At 45.4% G+C, this 16,567-nt stretch overlaps 1 long non-coding RNA gene across 9 annotated transcripts; it reads left to right on the top strand.

The window, feature by feature from the left end:
- The first annotated feature begins 781 nt into the window (after positions 1-781).
- On the top strand, positions 782-14,859 carry LOC123164890 (uncharacterized). Of its 9 annotated transcripts, none has more exons than XR_006482705.1 (8): positions 782-1,201; positions 1,310-1,438; positions 1,755-1,884; positions 1,984-2,074; positions 3,088-3,180; positions 3,250-10,781; positions 10,851-11,017; positions 14,537-14,859. It is a non-coding gene; the product is annotated as an uncharacterized lncRNA (long non-coding RNA). The 9 variants fall into 9 exon arrangements; XR_006482706.1 differs by having other exon boundaries at positions 1,978-2,074; XR_006482711.1 differs by adding an exon at positions 2,904-3,008 and having other exon boundaries at positions 782-1,438.
- The last annotated feature ends 1,708 nt before the right edge of the window (positions 14,860-16,567 follow it).

Raw genomic sequence — 16,567 nt, 5'->3', positions numbered from 1 at the left:
AAGTACTTGAGGTTGGGCTTGTTACCGGTAAGTATCTCATACGGAGTCTTGTTCAAGCCTTTGCGGAGGTAGAGCCGATTGGATGCATGACATGCGGTGTTGATGGCTTCGGCCCAAAAGTTGTATGGAGATTTGAATTCTGCCATCAGGGTCCTTGCCGCGTCCATCAACGTCCGGTTCTTCCTCTCCGCTACACCATTTTGTTGACGGGTATATGGTGCAGAGTATTGATGCTTGATCCCCTCATCACTAAGAAAACACATCCAAGGTGTAGTTCTTGAACTCGGTGTCATTGTCACTTTGAATCAACAAAATCTTTGCTTCATATTGACGTTGAGCTTCATTTGCAAAGTCGATGATGGTTTGTTGTGTCTCACTCTTCTTCTTGAAGAAGTATACCCATTTATATCTTGAGTAATCATGCATAATCACCAAGCAATACTTTCTCCCTCCAAGGCTATCATAAGATGGAGGACCAAAGAGATCCATGTGGAGGAGCTCCAAGGGCCTCTTTGAGTAGATGATATTGAGGGTCGGTGAGTCGTCTCATGTAACTTTCCTTCAAGAAAAGCACCGCAAGCACGGTCTTTGGCAAAACACACATTTGTTAGTCCACGAACGTGGTCTCCCTTGAGAAGACTTTGCAAAGATCTCATATTGACATGGGCTAGTCAGTGATGCCAAAGACAACCCACATCAACTTTAGCCATTAGGCAAGTCGCGGTATTAGTAGGTCCACTACAACAACAAAAACCCTACAACAACGCATGGCTAGCAAGGAAACATACCTATCCGTTGTTGGGTCAAAATGTCCCACCTCCCACCTCCCATGATTTGCTAACCTCCCCGTACCCACCTTCACAGTATCCACAGAAAAAAATCTCCACATTATCTCAACCTCCTCCGTCCAAGAAGCACGCCGCCAAGCAAATCTCTTCTCTCCGTGACCACAACGTTGCCGCCGCCGCCACCTCTGATTCTGGCTTGCTCCGGCGCTTGTTGCGCCGCCGCTCACAGAAACGGCTACTCCTCACTGCCCTCCCCTTGATCCCCCGCCATGGCGACTTCCTCCGCGCCCCTACATGCGGGCCACAGCAACCCTAGTTACCATAGGTCGCCAGCGGCCGCGCCTCATCCGCTTTGTCACCCTACAGCCCCGCGCTACGTCTCTGCACGCGCCGCTCCAAGCTCGGCCATGGTGGTGCTGATCCGCCTCAGCAATCTTGACTCCGACGCCGCTGACGATTCAGCAAGACTCTCCTCCTCTGACCCGCTCTTCTCTTACACTATTTGGTTCTTTCTGTGGCAGGTCATGGCGAATTCTTTGCCGCCCAATCTGACGACAATCGACGCTACCTTGATTACTCATCTTGATCCACATCCCAGCAACGACATCAATGTCGCTGCACTTGTTAATCAGAGGATGCCTAACATGACAGTTTGTCCCCTCCCTTTTCCTTCCTGTCTCTGAGACTGCATAACACTGAGCGCTTACTTGTGTACCTCTATCCCTGTCTCGTAGTACTGCCACCATGTATGACTCTGATTGAAATCGCGACAATGCGAAACATGGTTCTTATGCATCGTTCATGTCTATGCATCTCATTACATACAACAATGTTCATTATATGTACAGCTCACACCGTTTTCCCTTCTAATTAATTAATTTCAATGTATGATTATTTTTTATGCAGCTTGTCATCTTTCATTAGTCCCCTAGGAAACATAACCGACGAGATGGCTATATCTTTCAGGTAATGATCTGCGTGGGGTGTTAATCGGAGAGACGAGATGGCTATATCTTTCAGAATATTTTCACTGGTGGCATGTTCGTCTGCTGGAAGCAATTCGCCTAGAGGGGAAAGGGCGTCCGTTGTACCGGAGGTGAGTACGATCGAGTGCGATGCACACGTGGGTGGGAAGGAAACACTTGCAGCTAGTTTAAAGGAAGGGCTGAGTACGATTAATCCAGTGTAGTTACAGGTGTTGGCCTCTAGCTTGCTGTCAAAGACATGCTCTTGCAGGGAACCAGAGCAATGCTTTAATTCTTGCGAACGCATCAATGCAATGCAAGGTATGGTGCGCTTGAAACTTTTGTGGAGCGTTCACTACATAGCAGTGTTAATGTTTTTCCATGCTTATTCAAACCATACTTTAATCTACTAATGTACATGCTTCGATATACCCCATTTGAGAACAGTTTGTCGAGATATGAGGATGAGTCAAGTCAGTTCCTTTGGACTGATCTATATAGAACCCAATATGTTTCAAACCCCAACCTTATTTCTTATACTGTAGGGCATCTATTTTAGACTCTGGATCAATTTTTTTTTCCTAACAAAGAAAGAACTGTATGCTCAAGCGGCAGACAAAACATTATAATTCCCTTCATTATATATTAAAATATGGTTACCTTTTTGTGGGAGATGTTTAGCTTATTTTTATCTAAATCATATAGAAATTGAATGTAATGTGAACAGTGAGAACAATTACAATGTTACTATTAGTAAGATAGCAGGCCATAGTTTAAGTTTTACAAGAAAATCAATTTAGTTATTTCCTCACCCTAAAAAAATTTAGTTATTTCCTGGTATATATTGTTCTAAAAATGAAAGTCGTCATGTCAAAACTTTTGAACTATTTATTTTTATCGCTCGAGTATTGTACTATAGGTAGCGAGTTCGATGTTGAACTGCAAATTTAGATGAAAAGGTTCATTAAAAGGTAGAAACAAACATCGCACAAAACTATAGACTACTGGTAAAGATTTCTAGGTAGAAAGTTAAGAGGTGAAAACCTACAATGCCACACAAGATAAACATTAGCACGTGCGAATGCACGGGTTAATGACTAGTAGTATAAAATGCTCAAATATGGTGATTTCACCAATATTTCTTGCACAGGGATTTTTGTTGGTCTGCAGCAGCTTTGTGTAACAAAATGCACACCTGAATGTAATATGACACAATCAGTTTCCATTATCTTAGTTCAAGTTTTCTATTTGTGAGGTTAGTTGAAGTTACTCTTCTTTATTTAGTTGGCTGGACAAAAAATAACAGTGTGTGTGTGGCTATCTTAAATTTGCAGTGTGGCACCCCGATCCGCATGGAGCAGGAGGCCTTCGCACGTCAGCCCAGGATTACGCCTGACGCACGACAGGTCCATGATACAGCATTCCAGGTACAATAATATTCATCAAATACATGTGTATAAGATTACATCATTGATGAATACAATTTTCTGGCATAGCCCTAAGGCTATTTACATGGCAGCGGAAGTCCATATAAATGGCGGCGGAAGTCTTGGTTTGGCAGCGTCTTATTAAGGCTGGGCTCCATAACGCACAGGACTGGCATGATTACGACCTAGCACGACGGAACAAGCGAACGACCTACAAAACTGGCATGACACGCCAGGTCAGTACATTGAATGTACTTGCAAGACAACCAAATACATAGCATCCAAACAAACAGAAGACAAAGCAAGAACCAAGCATATGCAACAGTCTACATCAACACAACTTCTAAGCATGGCATGATATTAACTAGAATCATAATTCAAACTAGGCATGAACAACATCATAGCATCAACTATCATGGCATATCAAACTTACTTCTATCATAACAACAGCAAAGCATAGCATATCAAAACGGGGCATGGCATCATGAAACTATGCTGAAAATAAACTACCAGTTACCTCCCATGAAGACATGTTGTAATAACCTTATGCCACAATCACTTACTCTGCCACGGCTCCTTGGAGCATAATCGTGACTTACCAAGACCTCGTTTCGGGGTCATATCAACACATCATCGTGACTTCTCATGATTATTTCATAGTCCAAGCCATCACATTAGTTATCACATCTTAGTTATCACATAATTTATTAGCTGATTTATCCTCCATTTCGACCGAGACCCGATAGTGTGACCTACTACGAACCTGTGCCCATGACCGAGGATGCGGCTATCGATAGATTGAATACACTCTGCAGAGGTAGCGCACTTTACCCACACTACGGAACCCTGGTCTCGCGCTCACATACGTGCGGACCAAAGCGTTCCGACAAAACTGATCTACTGCCATGACGCCCTCCCGGCCACTCCGACCAACACCCATTAAGGGTTCGGTCCTGGGTGGCCCCGTACCTACCAAAGGTACCAACGGCCACCGTCGTGGCAAAACGGTCCCAAATGGGGACATGAGCTCAAAACCAAACCCGGGCACACAAGGCTTATGTCCACCTGCCTGATCAGGGTAAGCGTGCCCATAACCTTCCCTCGCGGGAGGCACCGGCGAGAGGCATGACAATAGACCCAGCTAGGACCTTCCGACAAGGTAAATGTGGTTGCACTGGAGAAAGCTCGATTTGGTGGCACTATGATATCCCAGTGATGGCGGAGGAGGTTTGTTATTAAGTCATATTATTAACTTCTCCACCATCATCAACATTATGAGCATATTAAACAAGAATGCAACAATGAACATGCAACTAACAAATGCATTAACAAATATCAAGCTACTCCAGTGAACAGTTATAGCATATGAAACATAACAATACTAGATACTAGCTTATTGAAGGTGCAACAAAATCATCATAACATCAAGACTACTGGCATGAACTAAACTAGACAGAGGCATGATATTATCAACAACAATATAACTAGCATGGCAAAAGCTATCATGAGAGGTAAGCAAGCAGTACTAACATATATCACAACTGAAATAACGGCAGACGAAACAGACAAAAACTACTGCAACTAAGCACACACGCGAGGTACCAGCAAATTCAACATGCGAGTTTGGGGCTCATGATAAGAGGTTGGCTTGCCTGGGGTCGAGGATTACTCCGAAAAAAGTGCGAACGATCGCGGAAAGATTTGTCGGAAACAGTTCTCTCTCGGAGGGGGCTGTTTACGGGAAAGGGAAAAATGGTCACTTTTAGAATGTGCAAACATGGTGAAAATGATTCCATCAGAACGGGCTCGACGAAACGAAGACGTGGGCTTTGAAATCACCTGATTTGGAGCTACGGGTAAAAAGATACGGAGGGTTGAAGCTCAAGGACCTATCGGTGAAATTTTTTCAGCAAACAGGCCCCTGGAGGAAAAACTGAACGTGCCTTTGGGCCGAATACGTTTTCCGCACAGGGAAACGCATTTTGAGCCGAAGTGCCCAGGGAATACGTTTTCTGACTTGGAAAGCGTATTCACGAGGAATACGTTTCCAGAGTAGGGAAATGGCTTCCGCGGGCGGGCGCGTCCACTTATTCGACGTGATTAGCGGGGCCACGCCTTCCTCTCACCGACAGGTGGGTCCCGTAAGGTGGGGCCCGCCTGGCCTGGCTTCTTCCTCCTGCGCGTACGCGCGCCTGGCCGAGGGAGACGCCCGCCTCCACTGCGATTGCCGGCGGCTCCGGCCGCCTCAGACGACGGCCGACCTATCCACGAGCTCAGGAGCAAGAGGCGCATCCCGTGGTGGTGTCCGTTGCCGGCGAGGAGCACGGGAGAAGGAGCAGCAGGGCTCGCGGCAGAGGTGGTCTTCGGACTCCAGCGAACAGGGGGCTCCGGTGGGGGAACTAGGTGGGCAAGGCTACGGGGAGGTGCGCCGGACCTCGGGGAACGCATAGGTGGTGGTGGAACGGCGAGGGGGGCACGGCATTGCCGAGATCGAGCAGAGCCTGAAACTGCGGCCATGGCGATGGTGGGGATCGGAGAGCGACTCCGGGGACGAGTGAAGTGCTTGGGGAGGCTTGAGGACTGCGAGGGAGCTCGGGACGGGCTTAAATAGCCGCGGGGATGTGCTCTAGGGGAGGGGAGGAGGTGACACGCGGCACGGCTACGTGTCCGCGCGCCGGCGACATGCATGCACGGCCAAAGGCCACGGGAAACGATGGTGACACGACGAGGGGGATGCGGACGACGCGCAGGGGCTCACGGAGACGAGGGGCGCTCGCGGATGAGAGGGAGAAGGGGACAAGAACGAGGAAGACGACGGTGCACGGGCGTGCACTGTGCTCAGCGACGGCGATGGCTCAACGAGGAAGCAAACGAAGGGGGAAACGGGCCAAGGCGCACGGCGACGATGAGGCTGAGCTGGTTGACAAGCTTGGACAAGCCAGAGCTAGCCGGAGATGCACTACTGTGGCCAGCAGTGGCTAGACCACCGATTTGGCTGGCACTGCCCGTGGTCACCACCGACAACGCATAATCTGGTCGTCTACTTGGTGCCAAATGATGTCTACAGCGTAGTCCCTCCAACGCTCATTAAGACTGAAGTGATGGAACGAGCAAAGGTGTAGTGAGCAGAGGGAAACAGGCTCGACAAGTTTGCTGTTGCAAACTTGGCAACATCCTGGCGATCAACACAGAAAGGTTAAGGGCAAAACTGGTCGTCTAGGAGGTTTAGTATAGCAAGGACTACGGTCCTGGAAAGTTGGAAGGGATTTGGGCAAGGATTTAGCATAGCTGCAGTTCAAATGCCAAATCTGACCCAGAAAGCAAATGATGAAGAAGCACTCACTAGGAGTGATGGATTGGGCTAAAACTTGGCAAAGCTTCCTTATTTGGTCATATGTAGATGCTGCAAAAATATCATACCAAATGGACTTGCCAAATTGGTACTTGTTTCACAAGCATCAGATCTCACCAGAAATTTGGAAAAATCCAGGAAAATACTGGCTACATGAAATGAGCCAAAATTGGTTGGAGATAGGTTGTATGGAGAGGAGAAGGCTTAGGAATATTTTCAGCCATAATGGAGCAAGATAAAATAGACTTGCTTCACAAACTGAAAATTTGGACAGAAACCAAGAATTGCTCCTATGTTCACATAGTTCAATGAATTGAACTGAATTTAGGTGGAGGCTAATGATTTGGAATACTTGAGAGGATGAAAAAGTTTCATCCCATTTGAAAACTCTATGAAGGTACTTCCTTCACAAAGTTACATTCTGGTCAGAAACTTTGGAAAATGGCATAGGGAGCTAAGATGAATGGATTGAGCTCATCTTTGGTATTCATGTGTGATTTATGAAGGTTAATCACCCTACCAAATTGCAGCTCAATTGGAATTAGGAATAAAGCACTTCCTTTGCAAAATTTCAGAGAAGGCAGAAACTTGCATTGGATCATGTGCCAAAATTTTGAACTATGGAACATGGAACAAGGATGGAACTTGTGATTATATAGCAAGGGCAAGCTCCACAATTTATGTGAGAATTTTCCCTACTATAAAAATAGTAGTTCCTTTAGGAAGTGGCAGAAATGCAATATTGGTATTAAATAGTAAAAGGCATTTTTCCATATTTAATTATGGCCAATATCTTTGCCATAGCTTGGATTAGACATAAATATCAACTCCACCAATTCTCATGAATCTTGGAGATGGCTAGATATGCCTTTGAATTTTATCCCTCGGAAAGGCAAGAAAAGGAATAAATCATAATTCAAAAATATTGCATGGGACTTGGCAATATTTTTGCATATCCAAGGTTTACAAGGATAGGAGGTTCTCAGGGAACAGATGGGATGATCAACAGATCAAGGAAAATGATAGCTCCTTTGTAATCACAAAGGCCATCTTTAAATTCCAACAATTTGGAATTAGGGTTTGAGAGGGTTTGAGCTGAGGCAAATGAGGTCTTGCCCACTGAAAAAGACATGAGCAAGGTTTTGAAAGGTTGGAAATGGCAAAAATTTCTCAGAGTCATCCAGCAAACTCAGGAGAAAATTTTGAAAATGAGTGCCAGGAAGGAATAACAACTCAAAAATTGATAACCCAATTTTGGGGCTGTTACAAACCTTCCGCCCTTAAAAAGAATCTCGTCCTCGAGATTCCTAGGGTTACAGCACAATTGCAAAGATAACTACTCCGGGGAAAAGCCTCGGGGTTAATTTTAACCCTTTGGTCGGATTCGAACGAGTTGGGGCACCGATAAGTGGTACACCCAGGGAGAGATATGGGCAAACACGGTTATATCCACGGGTACGGGCACTCGAGATCAGACTCCCGAAAAATGCTGGATGCACCCCAATGAACAGTGGTTTCACCTGCTGACACGTGGGTCCAGGGCCCACTGGCAGGCTCCTTCTACCTCCGGCTAGTTGCTTCTCCTATGATGCTGCTCCGCGTGTGGCTTGGCGCAGCGCGCATCTAGCTCCTAGGGCGATGAGGACCCTAGTGTCGTAGTGCGCGGCGTGCACGACACTGGTGCAGCGAGCACTCATGTCGCGGGCCAGCACCATGTCGGTACTGCTCGCGGATTCGCCTCCTGGACGCCAGTGATCGAGCGACGAGCGGTTTTCCTGGACCTCGCTCATCGTACACCGGAGTTGGGCTATAAAAACGGCAGCGCGACTCTCCTCCAATGCACAAACACAATGCCGCTCTACTACCTATTCGGTTTGGACGAAATCGAGCCGAGCTCCTTCGGCGAGGTTGTGTTCCTGGTGGCGTTGCGGTGGTTCCTAGCTGCACTGCTGGGCACTCTGATTGGCTCGTCGATCATCCTGCTGATGATCATCATGTATGAGCGAGCTCGAGGCAACGCGCGGCCAGCTGCGGTGGCTCGAGGTGTGGAAGAAGATGGTGCACGGGGTGGTCCTCTGCCACGCTTGATCCTCCATCGTGTTGCGCCGGCGGAGTAATCGCGTGCTGCGGTGGAACGGTGGTGGCGATCTACCTGCGCCACTCAAGGCGGTGACGGTGGTGATGGTTTGGTTCGGATGCGGGTGAGGGGGATGTGCCAGCTCAGGAATCAGACTAGGACACGGGAAAATTTCGCGGATTGCTCCACGAAATGTAGGTGTCAGGGTAGAGGCGGAGTTGAAATATGTATCGGGGGGTTGTACTAGATCGAGTGAAATAAAGCTGGCAACGTTTCTCCTAAAATGCAATTGGGTTAACGAAAAAGAATTAGGGACGAGAAATGGCCAAATGAAAATGCCTCTTCGAGGCGCTGTGTTTGGAAAATCTGGCACACGGGGTATGCACAGATAGAGATAGGGATGTGACTTTGCGTTTTCCCCGAGTACTGCCCTAAATGCACTCGTGGGTGAACCGGGTATGTGTGCAGTATGCAATGCAGTCTAAACTAACAACACACAGGTGCAATAAACATGCAATGAAAAACACATCAGACAAATAATACTAAGGTGTTTTAATGCTAGTGGGTATATGTACTCCTGGCATACATATACCTACACCAGCGCGCATTTTATTAAAGACTTGGGACGAGCCAATGTTATTTAGTGTATGTGATCTACTGATTAAAATCTCGTTAGCACACATTGCCAACCCTGTCAAACATCTCTGTTTGACGGAGAGACAAACAAAAACAAGCACAAAAATTCAAAAGCAAGCAAGCATACACAAACACATTACGGGTTACAAACAGTACAACAAAGCACGAACGCTCTACGCGCTAAACGAAACTACTCACTCCAGGATACATAGTTCTATCCTCATATCGGAGATGAACCGACTGACTGACCTACTCGCAGAGTCATCTCACTGCGTGACTGAGGTCATGCAGAGGACTGGCCTTGCTGGGGCTCTCCGGGAGGACAAAGACTGAGCCAATCTCCATCTTCAACGTCCGACACTACTATGGGTTGGGGTTCGACTGCTGGAGGTGTGGCTAAAATTGATCCAAGCAGATGCTGCTGATGGATCCAGAAAAGAGACTTGTCGAGGGTGATGATGTTGGGTCTAGGCCACAACACAGGCTAAGAGGGTAGCACTGGTTCGGATGGCATGGGGTGAACGGCTTGAGATGCGAATTTACGAGCCTCATGGTAAGCTTCCTTAACAACTCGTACCGCATCGTCGTCCAGGGTTCTAAATTCGGCGAGCATCTTAGAAATCATCATCCCCTGGGCAGTGATATATTGCACCAGGCGAGCGATTGCGGGGTCATCTCCTTGGATAGTGGGAGAAGACTGAATTCCTGCTTCTGTCACCACGGGGAAAAAGCAGAACTCCCGCCTCTCTGCCACTTGCGGGATCTTGGTTTAGAGGTATAGGATAGCTTCCACAGCAGCGGCCTGAATGGCTAAATCAGAGGTAGGCGTGGCTCTACCCTGAAAAACCAAAGGCTAGCCATCTACTGCGGGACCTAGGCTGATGCGCACTCTTGCATCATAGCGGTGAAGGTGAGGGACGGCCGTCGATTGGAACACCAGGTAATCGGGGCTAGCCTTATAGCCAAAGGCTTTGGTGAGCATCTCGGTAAGAAGGGGTGGGAAGCCAGGGTGGTTGACGGCAAAGGTGCAGGTGTAAAACTTGGGAGCTTTGAAGGTGCTAGTCATGGCTGGGGAGCTACTAGCTAAGCTTTTCTGCAGGGACATGGCTGACTGAGGGGTGAGCGATACGGCTAGCAGAAAGGGGGATTTTATAGGCGGCTATGCGGGACATGCCCGCATGGTGTGGCCCCTTTTCCTTAATGGTGAAGGGTACGCGGTGCGGCCGACCAGAAAGGATAGGGTTGCTATTCAATCCACGTATAACTAGGCGGGGACAGCGGGGTAAGGACGTGTTGGTCCCGACTGCGCCACCTGTAGATTAACAGTGGCCATGACGGATGCCAGGGATGGGTCAAATCCCTTAGGGTCATTATGGGTTGATGGTAGCGGTGATCTAATGCTAGGATAACCTATGCCAGCCTGGCTGCTCTGATACCATCTCCTGTGGCACCCTGATCCGCATGGAGCAGGGGGCCTTCGCACGTCAGCCCGGGATTACGCCTGACGCACGACAGGTCCATGATACAGCATTCCAGGTACAATAATATTCATCAAATACATGTGTATAAGATTACATCATTGATGAATACAATTTTCTGGCATAGCCCTAAGGCTATTTACATGGCAGCGGAAGTCCATATAAATGGCGGCGGAAGTCTTGGTTTGGCAGCGTCTTATTAAGGCTGGGCTCCATAACGCACAGGACTGGCATGATTACGACCTAGCACGACGGAACAAGCGAACGACCTACAAAACTGGCATGACACGCCAGGTCAGTACATTGAATGTACTTGCAAGACAACCAAATACATAGCATCCAAACAAACAGAAGACAAAGCAAGAACCAAGCATATGCAACAGTCTACATCAACACAACTTCTAAGCATGGCATGATATTAACTAGAATCATAATTCAAACTAGGCATGAACAACATCATAGCATCAACTATGATGGCATATCAAACTTACTTCTATCATAACAACAGCAAAGCATAGCATATCAAAACAGGGCATGGCATCATGAAACTATGCTGAAAATAAACTACCAGTTACCTCCCATGAAGACATGTTGTAATAACCTTATGCCACAATCACTTACTCTGCCACGGCTCCTCGGAGCACAATCATGACTTACCGAGACCTCGTCTCGGGGTCATATCAACACATCATCGTGACTTCTCACGATTATTTCATAGTCCAAGCCATCACATTAGTTATCACATAATTTATTAGTTGATTTATCCTCCATTTCGACCGAGACCCGATAGTGTGACCTACTACGAACCTGTACCCATGACCGAGGACGCGGCTATCGATAGATTGAATACACTCTGCAGAGGTAGCGCACTTTACCCACACACGGAACCCTAGTCTCGCACTCCCATACACGCGGACCAAAGCATTCCGACAAAACCGATCTACTGCCATGACGCCCTCCCGGCCACTCCGACCAACACCCCTTAAGGGTTCGGTCCTGGGTGGCCCCATACCTACCAAAGGTACCGACGGCCACCGTCGTGGAAAAACGGTCCCAAACGAGGACATGAGCTCAAAACCAAACCCGGGCACACAAGGCTTATGTCCGCCTACCTGATCAGGGTAAGCGCGCCCATAACCTTCCCTCGCGGGAGGCACCGGCGAGAGGCATGACACTAGACCCAGCTAGGACCTTCCCACAAGGTAAATGTGGTTGCACTGGAGAAAGCTCGATTTGGTGGCACTATGATATCCCAGTGATGGCGGAGGAGGTTTGTTATTAAGTCATATTATTAACTTCTCCAACATCATCAATATTATGAGCATATTCAACAAGAATGCAACAATGAACATGCAACTAACAAATGCATTAACAAATATCAAGCTACTCAAGTGAACAGTTATAGCATATGAAACATAACAATACTAGATACTAGCTTATTGAAGGTGCAACAAAATCATCATAACATCAAGACTACTGGCATGAACTAAACTAGACAGAAGCATGATATTATCAACAACAATATAACTAGCATGGAAAAAGCTATCATGAGAGGTAAGCAAGCAGTACTAACATATATCACAACTGAAATAACGGCAGACGAAACAGACAAAAACTACTGCAACTAAGCACACACGCGAGGTGCCAGCAAAGTCAACATGCGAGTTCGGGGCTCGTGATAAGAGGTTGGCTTGCCTGGGGTTGAGGATTACACCGGAAAAAGTGCGGAACGATCGCGGAAAGATTTGCCGGAAACAGTTCTCTCTTGGAGGGGGCTGTTTACGGGCAAGGGCAAAATGGTCATTTTCAGAATGTGCAAACATGGTGAAAATGATTCCATCAGAACGGGCTCGACAAAACAAAGACGTGGTCTTTGGAATCACCTAATTTGGAGCTACTGGTAAAAAGATACGGAGGGTTGAAGCTCAGGGACCTATCGGTGAAATTTTTTCAGCAAACAGGCCCCTGGAGGAAAAACTGAACGTGCCTTTGGGCCGAATACGTTTTCCGCACAGGGAAAAGCATTTTGAGCCGAAGTGCCCAGGGAATACGTTTTCTGACTTGGAAAGCGTATTCACTAGGAGTGATGGATTGGGCTAAAACTTGGCAAAGCTTCCTTATTTGGTCATATGTAGATGCTGCAAAAAGATCATACCAAATGGACTTGCCAAATTGGTACTTGTTTCACAAGCATCAGATCTGACTAGAAACTTTGGAAAAATCCAAGAAAATACTGGCTACATGAAATGAGCCAAAATTGGTTGGAGATAGGTTGTATGGAGAGGAGAAGGCTTAGGAATATTTTCAGCCATAATGGAGCAAGATAAAATAAACTTGCTTCACAAACTGAAAATTTGGACAGAAACCAAGAATTGCTCATATGCTCTCATAGTTCAATGAATTGAACTGAATTTAGGTGGAGGCTAATGATTTGGAATACTTGAGAGGATGAAAAAGTTTCATCCCATTTGAAAACTCTATGAAGGTACTTCCTTCACAAAGTTACATTCTGGTCAGAAACTTTGGAAAATTGCACAGGGAGCTAAGATGAATGGATTGAGCTCATCTTTGGTATTCATGTGTGATTTATGAAGGTTAATCACCCTACCAAATTGCAGCTCAATTGTAATTAGGAATAAAGCACTTCCTTTGCAAAATTTCAGAGAAGGCAGAAACTTGCATTGGATCATGTGCCAAAATTTTGAACTATGGAACATGGAACAAGGATGGAACTTGTGATTATATAGCAAGGGCAAGCTCCACAATTTATGTGAGAATTTTCCTGCTATAAAAATAGTAGTTCCTTTAGGAAGTGGCAGAAATGCAATATTGGTATTGAATAGGAAAAGACATTTTTCCATATTTAATTATGGCAAATATCTTTGCCAGAGCTTGTGTTAGACATAAATATCAACTCCACCAATTCTCATGAATTTTGGAGATGGCTAGATATGCCTTTGGATTTTATCCCTCAGAAAAGCAAGAAAATGAATAAATCATAATTCAAAAATATTGCATGGGACTTGGCAATATTTTTGCATATGCAAGGTTTACAAGGATAGGAGGTTCTCAGGGACAGATGGGATGATCAACAGCTCAAGGAAAATGATAGCTCCTTTGTAATCACAAAGTCCATCTTTAAATTCCAATAATTTAGAATTAGGGTTTGAGAGGGTTTGAGCTGAGGCAAATGAGGTCTTGCCCACTGAAAAAGACATAGCATGGTTTTGAAAGGTTGGAAATGGCAAAAATTTCTCAGAGTCATCCAGCAAACTCAGGAGAAAATTTTGAAAATGAGTGCCAGGAAGGAATAACAGCTCAAAAATTGATAACCCAGTTTTGGGGCTGTTACTTGCAGCTATCCAATTGCAGTATACAATTTACAGTTTTTGTGTATACTATAATCTAGATGCCTTAATGTCACTAATCTTTGATCTTAGGATGAGACTTCTCTTTTTGTACTAAGAGGGAACCATGTTAATTACGACATGAATGTCTATATATTGGATATATGATCTTAATATATGTGTTTCGCTTGCGACATATGGCAAAAGAGAAGAAAAATGTTGAGGGAAAAAATAGGAGTGCCTAACAGAGTGGCACGCCTAGTACACAGTTATACATTCTTGTTACAATTAAATCGAGCATCTGCTAGGAATAAGGAATGACAAGGATTTTCTTGGTCATTTATAGTACACTGAACTGATGTGAGCGTTCGTTCTATAAATAATCAATCCTAGAATATTTAAGTGGTACATGTGGCTTCCATCTCCTCATGCTGAATTTTCACTTTGTCTATTTAATCTGTTGTAGTGGCGCACTGCCAGTCAGTTCCAGTACTGAACAATGGGCAGGGTGGTGGTCGTTCATGCTATAACAATGTCATAGAAGGCATCCTCGGGAAGTTCATAGAGAAGCTTGTCATCCAGCATGAAGGGTGATGAAGACGAAGATGATGCATGGCTAAGTTGTTGATAGGAAAGGTGTAGAATGGGGCTAATACAAGATAGTTTTAGATTTACCTTATACAATGTCATTTTCATGCTTAATATGTAGGAGATCATGTACTATCTTTTTCAGATTGTGTTCCATGTAATGCAACCGAGTTGATTAAATATATGAAATCTTTCTGTTTATTGGATTGCTGCTCCTTGCACTATTGTTCATAATATATAAAATACCATTAATTGTTCAAGCTATGTATAGATGGATGGAAGCGCTGCACTAATTTGTAATGTGAAAATTAGTTTGTGTAGGATAATCAACAACGTATATGAAGTGTTGTTTGGCTGTAGCTATATATGTTGCTATGTTGCAACGCTTTTAAACGCCGATTACCGACACAAGTATATGTGTTGTTATAGACCCTTCCAACGCCACCTACGGCAACGGATACTAATCCGTTGGTGTAGACCTTAGCAACACATATATGGACATGAGGCAACGCAACGATGCATTGCTAAAGGGGGGGGGTTCTTGTTGTAGTGGTCGCTCCGAGAAGTTAACCACGTAGAGACCATTCTCAACATGCCCAACAAAAGCTAATTTAAGAGTCTTGCTCCACAAAAGGGCCACGGTATCAAGATCGAAGAATGTTGCAAAGCCCATAAGTGCAAGTTGACAAACGAAACGTAAATTGTATGCAAGGGACTCAACAAGCATGACCTTCTCAATAGGTAAATCTTGAGAGATGATCACCTTGCCAAGACCTAATACCTTAGAAGTTGAAGCATCACTGAATTGGACATGAGTGGGCATAGATGGAATAGGTTGTACATCCTCCACCAAGTCCTTGCTCCCGGTCATATGATTTGTTGCTCCACTATTGAGCAACCATGGCACCCCACCGAAAGCAAACTCCTACAAGGGATCAATGCTTGGATTTAGGTACCCATTTTTGAATGTGTCCTTTAAGGTTAGCAGCAAGGGTGTTAGGATCCCAAATAGACCATTCAATGTACTCATAAGAAGAACCAACAAATTTGGCATAAACATGCCCACCACTAGCACAACATAAAACATAGGAAGGATTAAAGTCGCTAGCTTTCTTAGAAGGGGTGGTCTTGCCCTTCTTTGCATTACCACCCATACCCATGTCCTTCTTCTTCTCATGAGCTCCCTCTCCTGCCCTTACGAGGACTTGTTTGAGTGGGATAGGTTGCTTGGTCTTCTTCTTCTTCTTAGACTTGGGCACAAACCCAACTCCTTCCTTGGCCACAACTTCCTTTTGATTTCTCAAAAGATCATTGAGATTCTTCTCACCTTGTATGCATGTCACAAGGCGTTTCTCAAGATTCTCTCTCAACTTGGCATTCTCCTCCACAAGATGCTCATGCTCACAACAAGGGTTACTAGCATCTGCATTATCAATCAAAACAAAAGGAGGACAAGTTGCTATCTCCTTGGTTAGTTTCACTTGGAGTTGATCATGAGACTCTTTGAGAGAAGTATGATCACTCTTCAAGGCCTTGTGAGCCTTGTCGAGTATGTCCAACTCCTCTTTGGATCTATCATGGCCAATCTTAGGAGTAATTTTCTCAGATTTAAGCACACGAGAAAAAACAATAGCATGAGCAAGATCTTTTTTGTAATTTAGCATGATCAACATTGTGTCACTCCTCAAGAGTCAAATGAAGACCTCACTCTTCCTCAAGAGCAATAGAAAGATCTGCAATCTCATCGACATAATCATGACTATGCCCCTCTAACTTGGAGATCATATCCTCATGAGACTCAATGATATCATTGGCCTCACCAAGTTGTTCCAAGAGAACAACAAAGTGCTTCTTGGTCTCACCCTTGAGCTTACTTAAGAACTTGTCAAACCCATTCTCATCAACTTTT

The sequence above is a fragment of the Triticum aestivum genome, chromosome 7D (assembly GCF_018294505.1).
Source record: "Triticum aestivum cultivar Chinese Spring chromosome 7D, IWGSC CS RefSeq v2.1, whole genome shotgun sequence".
In the NCBI taxonomy this organism is placed as follows: Eukaryota; Viridiplantae; Streptophyta; class Magnoliopsida; order Poales; family Poaceae; genus Triticum; species Triticum aestivum.
Note: the sequence above shows the minus strand (reverse complement) of the source record. Positions and strands in the feature narration are given on the sequence as shown.